The sequence below is a fragment of the Ursus americanus genome, chromosome 3 (assembly GCF_024610735.1).
Source record: "Ursus americanus isolate L20-20 chromosome 3, mUrsAme1.1.p, whole genome shotgun sequence".
NCBI lineage: Eukaryota > Metazoa > Chordata > Mammalia > Carnivora > Ursidae > Ursus > Ursus americanus.
The window spans coordinates 85,536,033-85,552,400 of NC_142129.1; the positions used below are offsets into that span (position 1 = coordinate 85,536,033).

The window sequence follows — 16,368 nt, forward strand, 5'->3', positions numbered from 1 at the left end:
TTCCCGCCGGGTGCTGTGCTGTAAGTAGTAAGACCTCTCTTCTCTGAACTATCCCTTCTCTTTGGCAGCTTGCAAGAAACAGCCACGGGCCAACTGACTAGCTTGAAAGTAGGGTAAAAATCTAAGTACAAACAGGGTGGACATTTGGTTTCCATAAATGGACCTAAACGGGGCTTCTGTAAGGTCCTTTTTAGGGATGGATGTGGCTCTCGGAGAGAAAATGGTGTGCATTTCCCCAAGTTTGCCAATTGTGTAGACAGTGAACTGGCAGCTATAAATGTAGGGGCTTGATTCATACTTTATAAGTGCAGTTACTGCACCTGTTACCCACATCCCCTCTCTTTAGGACTTTGGCGTGATGTGAATTGTAAATATTAACCCGGATTCAAACGCTAACCTGCTGTGCGCTCTCCTCTCCACCTGCTGGCGATGAAAACCGCTCCCCTTCTCACTTTTTCCTGTCAGCTGGGGAAGTGTGTTTGGGTGCAAGTGAATTTCTCACCCTCAGTTCTGAGAACAAGTTGACCAAAAAAGTGAAAAACTGTAAAAGTGAATGCCACAGTAGAGCAAACAGTTTTGTAGTCTGGGGCCTGGATAGCCTAGGGTATATGTCCCCAAGCACTGAAACTGCCATGGCATTGAACCTGTGTCTGAATGGTTCAGCACCTGCCTCTCTGCCAGGACACTTGCTCTACGCCCCCTCTAGCTGTATACCCAACTTGCAGGTGAACTCTGTGAGCCCATTGGATGCATTGCCTGGGTAGTGCCACTAGATGGGCCTCTACCTATTTAATTTCCAGCTGTATGGTTCTGGGTGGTGGTTTTTACTTCAGAACCCAGGTCCTAGGCTTTCTGTAATTGAGATTTCAGTACTGTGTGGGAAAACTGAGGTTCATTTGAGATGTCCTGACCCACATTTGTATGTAGAGACAACCATAAAAATCTACATTTTGTTGGTGGGGGTGTCTTTTAGTAAATTGTTCACCCAGGGATGGAGTGAGTCCTGTTGGATTTCGCTTGCTCAGGAGAGTGTCTTTTTGTACTTTGCACAGGAGTGCCACATGTCCTAATGCTGGCTCTGGTTTGGGGCCACCGGGAAAAGGCCAAGAGAATCACAGAAAAGTCTCGTGCTTCTCCTCTGCCCCCTCCCTTCCCTTCCAATCACTGAAGCAACACCAGCACTCACCTTGAGATTCATTGTTAGAGAAAATGAAAACCTCACCTTGTTCTCTTGGGTTCTATTACTCACAGCTGAATGAAATTCCTTACTGATGAATGAGAAAATTAAGGAAAAGCGCTAAGTGAAGGGAAACAGCTTTCCTTCTAGGAACATGGAATGATGTACCTGGCCTGGGTTGAGGTCCAGACCTGTGCCCCGAACCAGTCACTCTACTCCCAGGTCTCAGTGTCAAGGCAGGACGACTGTGCTCTGAATCCTCCTACCCCACCCCACTTTGTGATGTTCTCGATGTATGTTCTGCCTTGGACTGTAGGTCCTCGGTGTAATAAGGACAGGAGATTTTTCACCCTCCTTCATGGAGTTTACAGGCTGGGGGAATAAGAATTACTTCTCTGGTAGGATGAGCACATTTCCAGAAAGAAACAAATACTTTAGCTTTTTTCATGGACACTGGAGCTCGGGGTCTGATGACAACTCACTAGTCCCTTTGCAGCAAGGGCAATGGAAATCCACAGAGGCTTAAACCTATTTCATTTCAAAGGACATCTTCTCCCAGGTAAACATGGTGGAAAGGAGTCGTCCCTGATAACAATGAGGGGTTTCAGGCCAGATTTTTATTTTTTCTGCTGATTGTTTTTGACATTTATTTTAACTCTTGTGAATTCTAACACCATATAGAAAAATAAATTAATTATAATGTATACTTGAACGTTTTAAAACCTAAAATAAGCCTGGGATCAAGCCCATCATTAGGCTCCCTGCTCAGCAGGGAGTCTGCTTCTCTCTCTCTCTCCCTTGCCCCTCCCCACACTTGTGATTTTTTTTTTCTCTCAAATAAATAAAATCTTTAAAAAATTTCAAACATAAGGAATAAAAGAACACCCACATACCTACCACTAAGTCAATAATTAACATTTTGGTGTCCTCCTTTGGGGACAGCCTCCTGGAGGGAGAATGAGCTCTGGAGTCTGATTTTTGGGTTCAGCTTTGGGATATACCATTTACTAGCCTATATCACTTACCAGCCGTGGGACCCTGGGCAAGTTAGTGAACCTCCCTGGCTTCAATTTCTGTCTCAGTAAAATGGGGTATTAGTATCTATATCATGGGTGTTGATAGGGATTAAACAAGATCATATGTAAAAAACGCCTGGCATCGAATAAGTGCTTGGTAAATGTTAGCCATGATTATTCTTGAGAGGAATTCCTCTTCCTTCCAAGGGCTCTGAGACTTACCAAGGAGAATGACAAAAACAACATTCCTTTTGCATTTCTGAGATGCAGGAGGCTTTACTCCTTGCAAACTCTACAAGGTGTTCCTAATATAATTACCTGCCCCTCAGCAGTGTGAAAGGAAAACAATTGATTTGTGTCCTTGGCTGAAAATCACTTATTCTCAACTCCTCTAGTTCTTTGAACCTAACATTTTTGAGATCCTGGATAGTACGACTGGAGAGAGTCAGAGTCACACCCAGGGTCCTGTTCCAGATCTATTCAACAGCAGTTTTAAATCCGCCTTTGCCTGCTTGCTGGCGTAGAGAGGTTTTTACCACCCTGTGGACCTCTCTCAGGTCAGGGGTGTGTGCACACAGCATCAAGGAGCGTTTGGTTCTTAGGGCTGCTGTAAATCCCACCAAGGAGAGTTTGGTTCTCAGGGCTGCTGTAATGCAGGGAGAAACCTATGGTTTGTTAGTTGAGCAACCAAAATGAAAGAGCCCAGTGGAGTGGAGCAAGGAGTTGATGCCTCTAACAGACTGGGAAGTGCCCGGAGAGAGAGGTACCTCCAGATCACACTGGATGGGGCGAAGACCTGGGGAAGAGTAGAGCGATGTGGTCTTGGGAAAGTCGAGGGGTTGGGGTGTGGGAACCTCAGGAGGCAGTTGGTGTCAGGCTGGTCTGCACACCCAGGGGCAGCCGGCCAACCCGCCACTGTCCCAAGCCATGGCAGCCGATAGCAGTGTAGAGAAGTGGCTTCTGCTCTCCTGGCCCCAAGGCCATCCTCTGAAGGGCGCCACCACCTCGAAAGCCTTTCTAGAAACAGGGAAGTGGGGATATGGGAGGGACAGTCTTAGGTCTAGTACCTGTGTGAAGCTGGACAGGGGGCAGGCCACCCTTGTTATATTGAAATGGAAAGATGTCTCTGATGCCCTGTAGAGAGATTGCAATTAGAGTTGCATAACTGTACCTATGGTATGATCCCATCTAATAAATGCATGTATGTATGTATGTATGTATATCTGCCAAAAAGGACCTGGGTGTTTACTTCCATAGGATTAAAAGTAATTGTCTTGGGGTGGAATTATTGTTTTTTAAAAAATATGTCTATTTTCTGTGTTTATCTGCACATTTTCCTGGTTAAAGGAGTTTTTGTATTTTGTAATTAGAATAAAAAAAGGGAACATTACTGGGATTGTCTCCTTTAACCTAACTAACTCTGCAGATAGGGGGAGGGAAATGAATTCATGAATTACCATTAGAATCAGCATTTATGATCAACCCACTCATACACATAATAGTATCATATACACCTGTAACATGTAACCCTCCACATGTTGGTTACTAATCAGTTGCTAAAATGTGAGGTTCCCTCTAGTTTGAGGACAGGACCAGAAGATCCCCTTGCCCCCCGCCGCCGAAGGTTCTGGCTGAGGTTATTTCCATAGCAGTATGGGGAATAAATTAGAAGAAGTCTGTCTGGATTGGACAGAGGAGGTATGAGGGCATTTTTCTTTCTGGTTTTCGTCAGTGTCTAGCAGTGACATATCCTTGGTCAAGGTTGGCTCCTGTAGCCTATTGTGGGGATCAGTGTCACTTCCTTAAGAAAATTAGGGATTTATCCTCTCAAGTACCAGAAGGAAGCAGGAGTCCGGGGCTGATAGGGTGGCTTCTGAAGGTTGTTAGTACCCAGGGTCCTCCAGTCCTTGCCCTGCCACTCCTGGTGGGTGACTCTTGGCACTGAGCTCACAAGACCATGGCCGGACCTTCAACTGTCATGTCCTTGTTTCAGCTGCAATTAGAGGAGAGGTGGAGGTGGGCCTTCCAAGAAGCCTCACCTAAGGCTTGCCCTCCTTTTCGGTAGCTCCCAATTTGTACAAGAGGCTCTGAATATAGCTTATTTTTATTCTCTTTATTTATATATTTATATGTTTATGAATTTACTCATATATGTGCACATCTATACAGAATCTGGCACATTGCCTAAGAGTTCTATCACTACAAAAAAAGAGAGAAAGTACCCTGCGCAGGCAACAAGCAATCTGTCTAAAAGCTCTCCTTTTTTTTTTTTTTGCTGTGAAGTCCATAATTTACACATGCTCCAAAGATTTCAGGATCAGACGGGATTTTTGAAAAATTGAAAAACCAGAGGTGCTCTAAAGACTCCCATGGGAAGATCTGCTCACCAAGACGGTTCTTTTGCTGCAGTTAATCAGCCAGGCTCTTCTCTGGTTCACGTGAGGGCTCAGCGTAGCAGATCCGCCGCTTGGCGCCAGTGCCCAGCTGTCTCAGCACAGCTGACCCATGGAACCCTGTATTTCCCTCTGTCCCTGTATGGCTGGGTACACTCGTGTTCTTTTGATAGTCACTAAAGTCACAGACATGCTTGTCATTCGATTTTTCAGAAGGAACCTTGGACCCTTCTGAGGATGAGGAGGTCCATGAGCAGTGAGGGCCAGAGATGGGCTTCGTGTAATAAGACAAATGCTTAGAGTAAAAGTGTCATGGAATTTCCTTTTTAAACACGTACTCCTTCAAGTTTGAAATAAAATTTGTGCTAATATGTTAGCTGGGCCTGAAACAAGGATGGTCTCTTTCAAAACCTGAGTGGGTCAGCCTTTCACTAGAAAGGATCTGCTGACTGGAATTAGTTAAGGCAGGGGGCGGTTCACAGATGAGAACCCACAGCTGCCTCAAAAACTGGCCCTGTTCTCGGAGAACAAAGGGGAAATCGCCTCTGGGAGGAATTCCTGGAGAGAAGTAGTATTCAGCAATAAGGTGGTTTTTTCAGGAGGCTGATTTTGTTTCCGGAGAAAGGTCACTTCTGGATATTTCGTAAAAGGAAATGGAGCCCTCTCACTTCCTACCCTCAGCCCCCTTAGTCTAAACTTTAGACAAGTGCAGATCCCACCAGGGCTGTGGTCTCTCTGGGATCCAAGAGGCTTGTGGAACATACTAGCTTTGCTTAGTCTCTTAACTCTGGAAACCTGCTTTGAAATGGGAGCTTTTCCCAGGCCCACCTGCCCTGACTCAGCCCAGAAATGCATCCTGGAGCCCTGAGGCAGGTTGCCGCCCTTCCCTTGGCTCTCTGCTGCCCTCTGATGGAATGGTGCTGCCAGCACCACTAGAATTTATCACCAAAGTTTCTAGGGCTCTCAGCCAATTCTTGTTACGTGCAGAGATGCTGACAAGCAAGTTGCAGACTTTAGTGACTTGTAACTGGATCCTAAGGTACAATCAATATTGTGTTATCACAGCATGAGCAACATGGCGGTTGTAAAAAGTAACCGATGAAGATAGTTAAGTCAACTTAATTATTAACCAAGAAAGAAAAGACATTTCTTGTACATAAAGTGGGGGAAAAGCCCATCGATGACTATACTGTCTAAGATATTGTGCTTATCCTTTACACATAGAATGAGTTACACAGTTTTTCTCTATAGTGAGTTTATAATCCTATCATCCAGGAGGAAGGGAAATAATTATAGAATAAGACAGTTTAAGGTAAACCCCACAAAGAGAGTAGCAGAGAGTGATGGGGCTCTGATGAGAGCGAGCTCTGATTCAGTTAGCCATCAGGGGAGGTCTCAGAAAAGCAGAGTGCGGCTGGCTGTGAGGAAGTCTGAGTATTCCATCAAAGGAACAGCAGGAACAAGGTCTAGAATGGAGGGAAGGAGAGAGATGGCATTTGGGATCGGGGAATGGTCAAGTGTAGGCAGAGATTAGCGCATACGTGCTTTGGCACAAGGAAGCTGGGGGAGGTAGGTAGGAATTTAGTTCTTTTTCCCCTTTATTCTATATTCTGGTACTGTTGGAAGTTTCTTACTGTTACTCTGTGTGTGTGTGTGTGTGTATATATATAAGTATAAAAGACTATATCTATAAATCTGTACTTATGTTCATTTTACGAACAGGAGAGTGGTATGTGGTTTCCTTGGGCTTCTTGGAGACTTGATACTGAGATCTATCAAATGCTTCACGTGGAATTGGATCAGTAAAGACTGTGGTACAATAATAATTTGAGGGATGAATCCTTTTTCCTCTACCTTTTTTCATTTAATTGTAGAATAATACCAGATATGAAAACTACAGAAAAGTGAACATCTGTGTTATTTTAGACACTGTAGTTTAGCAGTGTCCCCCACCCCCAGCTTCTTAAAAATGATTGATTCCTTCAAGTCACTCTACAGGTGCCCCCTCCATCCTTTTATTTTCCTTAAAATTTATTGATAGCCCAGGGCAACTTGACCTGGGCAGCTTGACCTTTGATTTGGATCTTGTGATTGTGCATGTTTGTCATCTCTTGTGTTCCTGTGTTTCCTGTAGATTGAGAGCTGAATCACACTTGGTTTGAGCCTGTTGGCAAGATACTAGGTGATGAGACTTCTTTTATCTCATAACTTCTGTGATGTTTGCAGCCATTGATTCTCGATGTCTAGATCCACTAATTCACTGGGCTTTGAGAAATGGTGACATTCTAAAACTATCATTTCCTTTTCATTTCATTTATTAGACTACATCTGTAAGGAGCTGTTTTCCCACGGCAGGAGTTCTTTAGAGAAACGTAATGCTAACATCCTACGCAATCCTGGGATACTCAAACCTTCCTAAGCCCGACCCCTTAGCCGTCTGCTCTCTCAGGACTTTACAAAACCCAAGCTGGCCCCAGAGACATTGGCCCACTTGTTCTGGCATTGGACACATGTAGACTTAGAATCAAAGGCCGCGTACCCTTCCTGGTGACCCCCTCTCCGTGGAGTAGGATGGCGTTTTCTGTTCATATGGCAGACTAGATAGTCTGAGTGAATGCTAGGTAAATGTTTTAAAGATGGGTTAAGCTTCTCTAAGATATGCAGAGGTCAAAAACGAAAAAAGAAAAGCAGAAACCGTATAATGACAAAGCTGGCTTGTGCGTAGAGGGTTTTTGCTGAAGTGAGGAGACCATGAGCTTCCTCTTTGATAGTTGCAGGGAGCTTGGGGGATAGCAGATAAGACTAGGCCATGCCCGAGGAGAAACCATTCTGCATAAGGATGGGGATCCAACAGGCTGCAATCTGAGGGTAAGCATGAGCAAGAAATAAACCTGGTGTGTTGTAGAGGACAGTAAGGAGACTAGACTAATGCAAACTTGACACCAGATGGAAGGAATAAAAAATCTCCCCTGAGAATTTGCAGTGACAAGCTGGCTCTCTTAGTTGTGGTTCAAATTTATGTAACATGTGTGGTTTAAAAAAAAACCTCAAACAGATCATTAAATTTAGAATGGTTCTCAGTTCATAGTACCTCCAGGGAAATGGCAGAATCAAACAACCTTTTCTGGAGGAGTGCAACCTCAGCAACGGCTTCTTTAGCGGCAACTTTCTATAGAGAATTTCTTCACTTCCAAGTGAGCGAGTAGTTTCAGATAGAAAATTTAAAGTTGGGGGTGGGAGATGAGGCACATGGCTGAGACCCAGTTGAAAAAAAGAGATAACAGAAATAGACCCTAAAGACTTTTGATACTAGAATTATCAGATCCTAACGATAAAAAGGGACATATTTAATGTGTTCAAAGAAAAGATTGGAAAAGACTGTTAAGGAATATCCAAGTAAATTTGAAGAAATGGAATTTCTAGCAATAAAGTATTAATTGAACATAAAAATCCCAAGGATGGTTTAAATATCAGATTTTAGGTGAAGCTGAAGAGAGAAATAGTGAACTAGAAAATAAATTCAAAGAAATTATCCATAATGCAGATCAGAGGGACAAAGACAAAAGAAATGAGAGAGGTAAGACTTGGAGAAAGATGATCTAACAGATCTTCTAGCCAGAATTCTAGAAGGGAGATGTGTCAGTGAGGGCAACATTCAAAGAGACAATGGCTAAGAATTTTCCAAATCTGATAGAAGCAACCAATCTTCATATTCAGGAAGCCCAAGAAATCTCCACTAGCACAGATAAACAGAAATTTACCAAGATACATCAGAGGCAAACCATAGAACATCAATACAAAGAGGAGAGCTTAAAAACAGCTATATTAAAAAGGAACAGCATTATAGAACCTGGATTCTTAACAGCAAAAATGGAAGCCCAAAGACAATGGCATAATAGCTTCAATTTATTAGTAGAAAATTCAAACTAGAATTCTTTACTCAGAATGTTTCTCAGGATATTTCTCAAGGGGCGCGTGGGTGGCTTAGTTGGTTAAGTGTCCCACCCTTGGTTTTGGCTCAGGTCACGATTTCAGGGTCGTGAGATCAAGCCCCGTGTTGGGCTCCCTGCTCAGTGGGGAGTCTGCTCGAGATTCTCTTCCTCTTCCTCTCTCTTTGATAGGGATTGCATTGTATTGTATCTACAAATGGCTTTGGGGTTATACGGACATTTTAACAATATTCAGTCTTCCAATCCATGAACATGGAGTATCTTTCCATTTATTTGTGTCTTCAATATATTTTATCATTGTCTTACAGTTTTCAGAGTACAAGTCTTTCACCTCTTTGGTTAAATATATTCCTAGGTATTTTATTCTTGTTGTCAATGGGATTATGTACTTCTCTCTCTGGTAGTTATTACTGTATAAAACGTAACTGATTTTGTATAATGATTTTTGTATCCTGCAAGTTTACTGAATTCATTTACTCTGATTTTTTTTTTTTTTGGTAGAGTCTTTAAGGTTTTCTATATATGGCATGTCGTGTAAATAATAGTTTTACTTCTTTTAAAATCGTTACCAATTTGGATGCATTTTTTGGGGGGGATGTCTTTTATTTCTTGTCTGATTGCTGTGTATAAGGCCTCCAGTACTATGTTGAATAACAGTGGTGAGAATGGATATCCTTGTTTTGTTCTTAATCTTAGAGAAAAAATTCTCAGCTCTTCGTTGTTAAATATGTTAGCAGTGAGCTTATCATATGAGCCTTTTGACATGGTGAGATGTATTTCTTCTGTGCCCACTTTGTTGAGAGTTCTTTTCATGAATGGATGTTGAATATTGGCAGGTACTTTATCTGCATTTATTGAGATGAACTGAAGATTTTTAGCTTTGCTTTTGTTAATGTGGTGTATCATGTTGATTGATTTCTTGGATACTGAACCATCCTTGCCTCCCTGGAATAAATGTCATTTGATTGTGGTGAATGATCCTTTACTGTATTGTTGAATTCAGTGTGCTAATATTTTGTTGAAGATTTTTGCATCTGTGTTCATCAGGGATACTCGTCTGTAATTTTCTTCCTTTTTCTTTTTTCAGGATCTATGTCTGGATTTGGTATCAGGGTAATGTTGGCCTCATAGAAGGAATTTGGAACCATTCTTTATCTTCAACTCTTGGGGAATAGTTTTAGAAGGATAGATACTAATTCTTCTTTAAATGTTTGGTAGAATTCCCCTGTGAAGTTGTTTGGTCCTGGACTAATGCATGTTGGGAGTCTTTGATTACTGATTCAATTTCATTAGTAGTAATGGTCTGTTTATATTTTCTATTCCTGATTCAATCTTGGGAGATTTTATGCTCTTGAGAATTTATCAATTTCTTCTAGATTTTTGTTGGTGTGTTTGCAGTAGTCTATGACAGTCCTTTGCATTTCTGTGGTGTCAGTTGCAACTTCTCTTTTTCCACCTGATTTTGAGTTCCCTCTTGGTAACTTGAGGAGTGTGGCTAAAGGTTTATCAGTTTTGTTTCAAATAATCAGCTCTTGGCTCACTGATATTTTCTATTTTTTTTTTTTTGTCTTCATTTCATTTATTTCTGCTCTGATCTTTATTTCCTCCTGTATTTGGGCTTTGTTCTTTTTCTAGTTCCATTAGGTTGGCTTTTTGAGATTTCTGTTTTTCTTGAGGTAAACTCTTAGAACTGCTTTTGCTGCATGCCAAAGATTTTGGAATGTTGTGTTTTTATTTTCATTTATCTCCAGGTATTTTTTTGATTTTCTATTTGATTTATTCATTGACCTATTGGATGTTTATTAGTATGTTGTTCAATCTCCGTGTTTGTGTTTTTTCCAGTTTTTTTTTTCTTGTAATTTTTAGTTTCATACCCTTATGGTTGGAAAAGATGCTTGATAAAATTTCAGTCCTCTTAAATTTTTTGGGACTTGTGTGGCCTATTATGTGATCTATCCTTTGTGCACTTGTAGACAATGTGTTTTCTGCTGTTTTTGGATTGAATTTTCTGTATATATCTGTTAGGTCCATCTGGTCTAATGTGTCATTCAAAGCCACTCTCATGTGTCATTCAAAGCCACTGTTTCCATGTTGATTTTTCTGACTGGATGACCTATTCGTTGATGGAAATGGGGTATTAAAGTCCCCTACTGTTATCGTATTATACTGTCAATCTCTCCCTTTGTGAATATGTGCTTTGTACATCTAGGTGCTCCTATGTTGGGTGCATAGATGTTTCTAATTGCTATATTCTTTTGTTGGATTGATCCCTGTATCAATATGTAGTGCCCTTCTTTATCTTCCATTAATGTCTGTTTTAATGTCTCTTTTGCCTGATAAGTATTGCTACCCTGGCTTTTTTTTTTTTTCCCCACTTCCATTTGCATGGAATATGTTTTTCCATTGCTTTGCTTTCTGTCCATATGTGTCTTCAGGTCTGATGTGAATCTCTTATAGGCAGGATATAGATTTTTTTTTTTAAGTCCAGTCACACTATCGTTTGGAGCAATTAGTCAATTTACATTTAAAGTGATTATTGATAGTTATGTACTTACTGCTAATTTGTTAATTGTTTTCTGGTTGTTTTTCTGTTTTTTTTTTTTCTGTTCCTTTTTTTTTTGCTCTCATTTCTTGTGTCTTAACTTCCTTTAGTGTTATGCTTGGACTCCTATTTATTTATTTATTGTAATTATTATAGGTTTTTGGTTTGTGGCCAGCCTGAGGTTCATATGTAACACCTTATGTATGTAGCAGTGTATTTTAAGTTGGGAGTTGTTTAAGTTCAAACACATTCTAAAAGTACCACATTTTTTAGCTCCCCACCTACATTTTATATATTTGATGTCTTATTTAAAATTTTCATTATTGTTTATCCCTTAACTAATTAACATAGATATAATTTGTTTTACTAATATTGTCAACCTTCATACTACCGTTATTAGTGATCAGTCTACTACCTTTAGTGTATGATTGCTTTTAATAAGGAAACTTTTTCTTGCTTAATCTTCTTCTAGTCATTGTTTCTTCTTTTTTGCTTAAAGAATCCTTTTTAACATTTCTTGTAAGGCTAGTTTAATGGTGATGAACTCCTTTATCTTTTGTTTGTCTGGGAAACTATCTCTTCTTCATAGAGAGATATGATTCCTGGACCTGGATGTCTGTTTTCTTCCCCAGATTGGGGAAGTTTCCAGCTGTTACTTTTTGCAATAAGTTTCCTGCCTTCTCTCTCTCTTTCTTCCTTCTGGGATCCCCATAATGTGAATGTTTGTTAGTATGTTTAATGTTGTCACAGAGGTCCCTTAACTTACCCTCATTTAAAAAAAATTTTTTTTCTTTTTGCTGTTCAGTTTGGATGACTTCTACTACCCTACCTTTCAGATAGCTGATCCATTCTTGCATATCTCATGGGCTGTTGATTCCCTCTAGCATAGTTTTCATTTCAGTTATTTTTCAGCAGTGATTGGTTCTTTCTTGTATTTTCTGTCTTTGCTGAAGGTCTCACTGAGTTTATCCATTCTTCTCCCAAGTTCAGGGAGCATCTTTACGACCCTTATTTTGAACTCTTTATTTGGTAGATTGCTTATCTCTGTTTCAACTCCGTTCTTTTTCTGAGGTTTTTGTCTTGTTCTTTTATTTGGAACCTATTCCTCTGTCTTCTTAGTTTGTCTCTGTTTCTGTGTATTAGGTAGTTCACCGGCCTTTTCTGTTCTTGACTGTAGGGGCCTTATGGAGGAGGCATCCTGTGGGGCGCACTGGCAAAATCCTCTGTCTGCATCAGAACTAGGTGCTCCAGGGTGAACCCTGTATGGGGAATACGCAACCTCCTGTTGTTACTGGGCTGTAACTGCTGTGGATACACTGGTGGGTGGGATTTGTCCCCAGAGTGGCTGACTGTGAGGCCTGGCTGTGACTGTTTCAGGCTGGCTGGTGGGTGGGACTGCAAGTCACTTGGGAAGGGCACTGGTCCTGGCTGAGTCCTGCTTCAGAGAGTGTCAGCTGGTGTTTCTCATCACTGGGCCAGCTAAACTGAAGGCAAGAAAGATGAAGCCCGATAACACTGCTGTTCCTGGAAAAAGTTCCTACAGATCCCTGCCTCTCTGGCACATGCCCGAAAATTAAATAAATTCGGTAAATCTCCTTCACATATAGCTCAGGTGCTTTTCAAACTGCTGCCTTTGTGCTGGGTCCCTGAGCAAGCCATAGTGTATGCTGGCCCTTTACAAGTAGAGTCTTGGGTTTCTTTAGCCCCCTGGCTCTCCTGGAGTCCAGCCCTGCTGATTTCCAAAGCTAGACATTATGGGGGCTCATCTGCTTGGTGCAGACCCCCGGGATCAGGAGTGTCCTATGTGTGGCTTAAATCCCTTGCTTCTCAGGACTTCCGTGCCTGTGATATTCCTCCTGCTTGTGGGTTGCTGCACCAGTCGCATCTCTGCCTCTCCTACCCTTGGGGCTTTTTTTTTTTTTTTTTTTTTTTTTTAATCTTTAGCTGTGGAAAAGCTGCTCTGGTAGTCTTCAGGTCTCTTTCAGTGAATTGCACTCTAAGTAGTTGGAGACTTGGTGTGTCTGTGGGAGGAGGTGAGCCTGAGATTTTCCTACTCCCTCATCTTCCCCTCTTTCTGTGAAGTTAGTTCCATCTAGGCAGCATATAACTGAGACTTGCTTTTTTTTTTTTTTTTTTTTTTTTAATAAATCCATTCAGCCGCTCTGTCTTTTCATTAGAGAATTTAGTCCATTTACGTTTCAACTAATTATCAATAGGTATGGATTTACTTTGCCATTTTATTAATTGAGTTCTTGTTTTGGTCTTTTCTTTCTTTCTCTCTTCTTTGTGATGTGATCATTTTCTGTGGTGGTGTGCTTAGATTCCTTTCTCTTTTTCTGGTGTATCTACTATAGGTTTTTGCTTTGTGTTTAACGTGTTTACATAAAAACAGCTTCTATTTACAATTGTCTATTTTAATCTGTTAACAACTTAACTTAGTAGTCATAAAAAGCTCTATGTTTTTACTCTCTACCTACCCCTACATTTTATGTTTTTGAAGTCACAAACTATATCTTTTTACTTTGTGTATCCATTGATAAATAATTAAATTAGTTATTTTTAATACTTTTGTTAATGTTTAGACTGGAGTTATAAGCAATTTACCCACCACCTTTACAACATTAGCATATTCTGCATTTAACTATACATTTACCTTTGCCAGTGATTTTTATACTTTCATATGTTTTCCTGTTACTGATTAGCATTCTTTGGTTTCAGCTTTGAGTGTTCCCTTTAACATGTCTCATAAAGCCAGTCTAGTGCTGATGAACTCCTTCAGCTTTTGCTTGTCTTTAAAATTCTTTGTGTCTCCCTCAATTCTGAAGGAAAACTTTGCTAAGCAGATTATTCTTGGTTGGCAGTTTTTTTCTTTTAGCACTTTGAATATATCATCCTGTTCCCTTCTGGCCTGCAAAATTTGTGATGAGAAATATGGCAATGGGGTTACTCATTGTATGGTACGGTTTGTTTTGTTTTGTTTTTTACTGCTTTTAAGATTCACTCCTGTCTAGCTTTTGACCATTTAATGTATCTTGGGTCGGGTTTGTTTATGTTTATATATGTGTTATGTGTGTGTGTGTGTGTATAATTTTATTTTTACATAATCTCTACACTCAGTGTGGGCTTGGAACCACAACTCTGAGATCAAGAGTTGCAGGCTCCACCGACTGAGCCAGCCAGGCACCCCTTAGGTTGGATCTTTTGAGATGAATCTTATAGATAATCTTTGGGTTTGGGATGTCTCTTTTTTTCCCCTAGGAAAGGGAAGATTTCAGCCATTATTTCTTTTAAAAATCTTGTTTGCATCTCTCTGTTTTTTCTGGGATTTTCACAATGTAAATCTGGTCTTCTTCATGGTATCCCAAAAGTGTTCTTTTGTGTTCTTCCCTCTTTTTCATTTTTTCTTTTTGTCCCTCTGCTTGGATGAATTTTGCTGCCGTGTCCTTGAGTTCACTGATCCATTCTTTTGTTTGATCTGTTCTGTTTAAACCTGCTATTGAACTTTTCAGTTTAGTATTCTTCAGCTCTTCGATTTCTGTTTGGTACTTTTAAACTGTTTCCTTTGTTGAAATTTTTACTTTGTTCGTGCATAGATTTTCGTGAGCATCCTGTTGACCATTACTTTGAACTCTTTGTCAGGTAAATAACTTCTCTCCATTTCATTAAGATCTGTTTCAGGAGTTTTATCTTGTTCTTTTGTTTGGAATATGTTCTTCTTTTCCTTCATTTCCTTGGACTCCTAAGTGTTGGTTTCTGTGCATTAGATAAAATAGCCACTTCTTCTAGTCTTGATAGAGTGGTCTTGTGTAGGAGATAAACCTCATCAAGGATCGTGGCTCCTGGGTGTCTCTCAAATTTTTGTGGTGTCCAAACTGCTTTCCTTGTTCTTATTGGCTCCAAGTAGTTGAGGATGTGCCAAAACCCACCAGTGTCCTAAAGAGGGGAGGATCACAGTCAGCATCTAGATTCAGGCCGCTTGGAAGCCTGACCGACCTTTAGGCAGCAGCTGGAAAAATACGTAGGCAGGCCTCTTCCAGGGAAGAATTGTCAGACAGGCATTTTTGCTTGCTTCCTGTGCACTGGGCCTGGGCATACAGCTGTGGAAAGGTGCTCCTGAGCCTTTTAAGAACTTCTTGCTTGCTGTAGTCCTTTGGGACTCCTGAATGCAAACCCCATTGGCTCTCAGAGCCAGGTGACCCAGGAAGCTGCTTTTCAGGTGGCAGCAGCAAAAACCGGGGCGTCACGTGTGTATACGAACTCCTTCCAGGGAGCTACTGGTGACCTGGAGTGGGCTAGAGTGAAAGAGTAGGGGAGCTGTCCACAGACCTCCCTGGTCTCAGCTGAGAATCACAGTCCCTAGATACATGCTAAAGTAGAAGCCTGACTGTCAGACAGCAGCTATTCCAGTATGCAAATAGACCCCTTTCAGGAAAAGGCTGGGAGATAGGCATTTCTGCCTGCCCCCTCCGCCCTTAGCCCCTGGGGGATAGCCATGGCAAGTGCTAATGCCTGTTGCTATCTGCTTCTTTGCTTACACTGGTCTTAGGGATCTCGTGGATGCAAGCCCTTTTGGCTTGTGGAAGTAGGTGTTTTGGGAACCTGTCCTTCACATGGGAGTCTTAAAGTTGGGGCTGTAAATGAAGAGTCCAAACACTTTACTGATCGGGAGAAGCTGGGATTGTATGGCACTGGGCTGCAGTGGCGTTTGTGGCCAGAGCGTGTCTCGGCCTTTCCTACCCATTTGGTGCAGTATTTTTTTTTTTTTTCCATTTGCCCCATGTGTAGGAGTTGCCCAGGTAGTTTCTGGGTTTCTCTCAGAGGGAATTGCTCCATGTGTAGTCGTTCATTCAGTGAGTCCATGGGAGGAGGGGAGCCCTGGAGCCTCCTGCGTTGCCATCTTTGAAGACTGCCTTCGATGATATTGACTTCTGTTCCACCTTTTAAGTCATGTATAGGTGCTTCCAGTGGAAAAACGTAATTCACTTTCAGCTGCAAGGGGATCTGACCTATGAAGCTTTTATCTTTTCAGGCTTTGCTGGATTAGAAGGCAACTAGAAAGAGACTTGGCATGGATGAGAAATGCCAACTTCCCAAATCCTCCACAACTCATGGGTCAAAGAAAAAAAGGTTGTAAATTTAAAATTATTTAGTATTGAACAATAAAACACTATGTATCAAAACTTGTGAGGTACAGTTAAAAAGACACTCAGAAATTGACAGCATCAGTGTTGTCAGGAAAGATCAGCATTGGGGCGCCTGGGTGGCTCAGTCGGTTAAGTGTCTGCCTTGG

The 16,368-nt window shown here is 41.3% G+C and overlaps 1 long non-coding RNA gene across 7 annotated transcripts in view; it reads left to right on the forward strand.

The window, feature by feature from the left end:
- LOC148110420 (uncharacterized) overlaps nt 1-16,368 on the forward strand; it is a 191,319-nt gene that overhangs the window by 21,788 nt on the left and 153,163 nt on the right. The gene's annotated exons all lie outside the window — the stretch shown is intronic.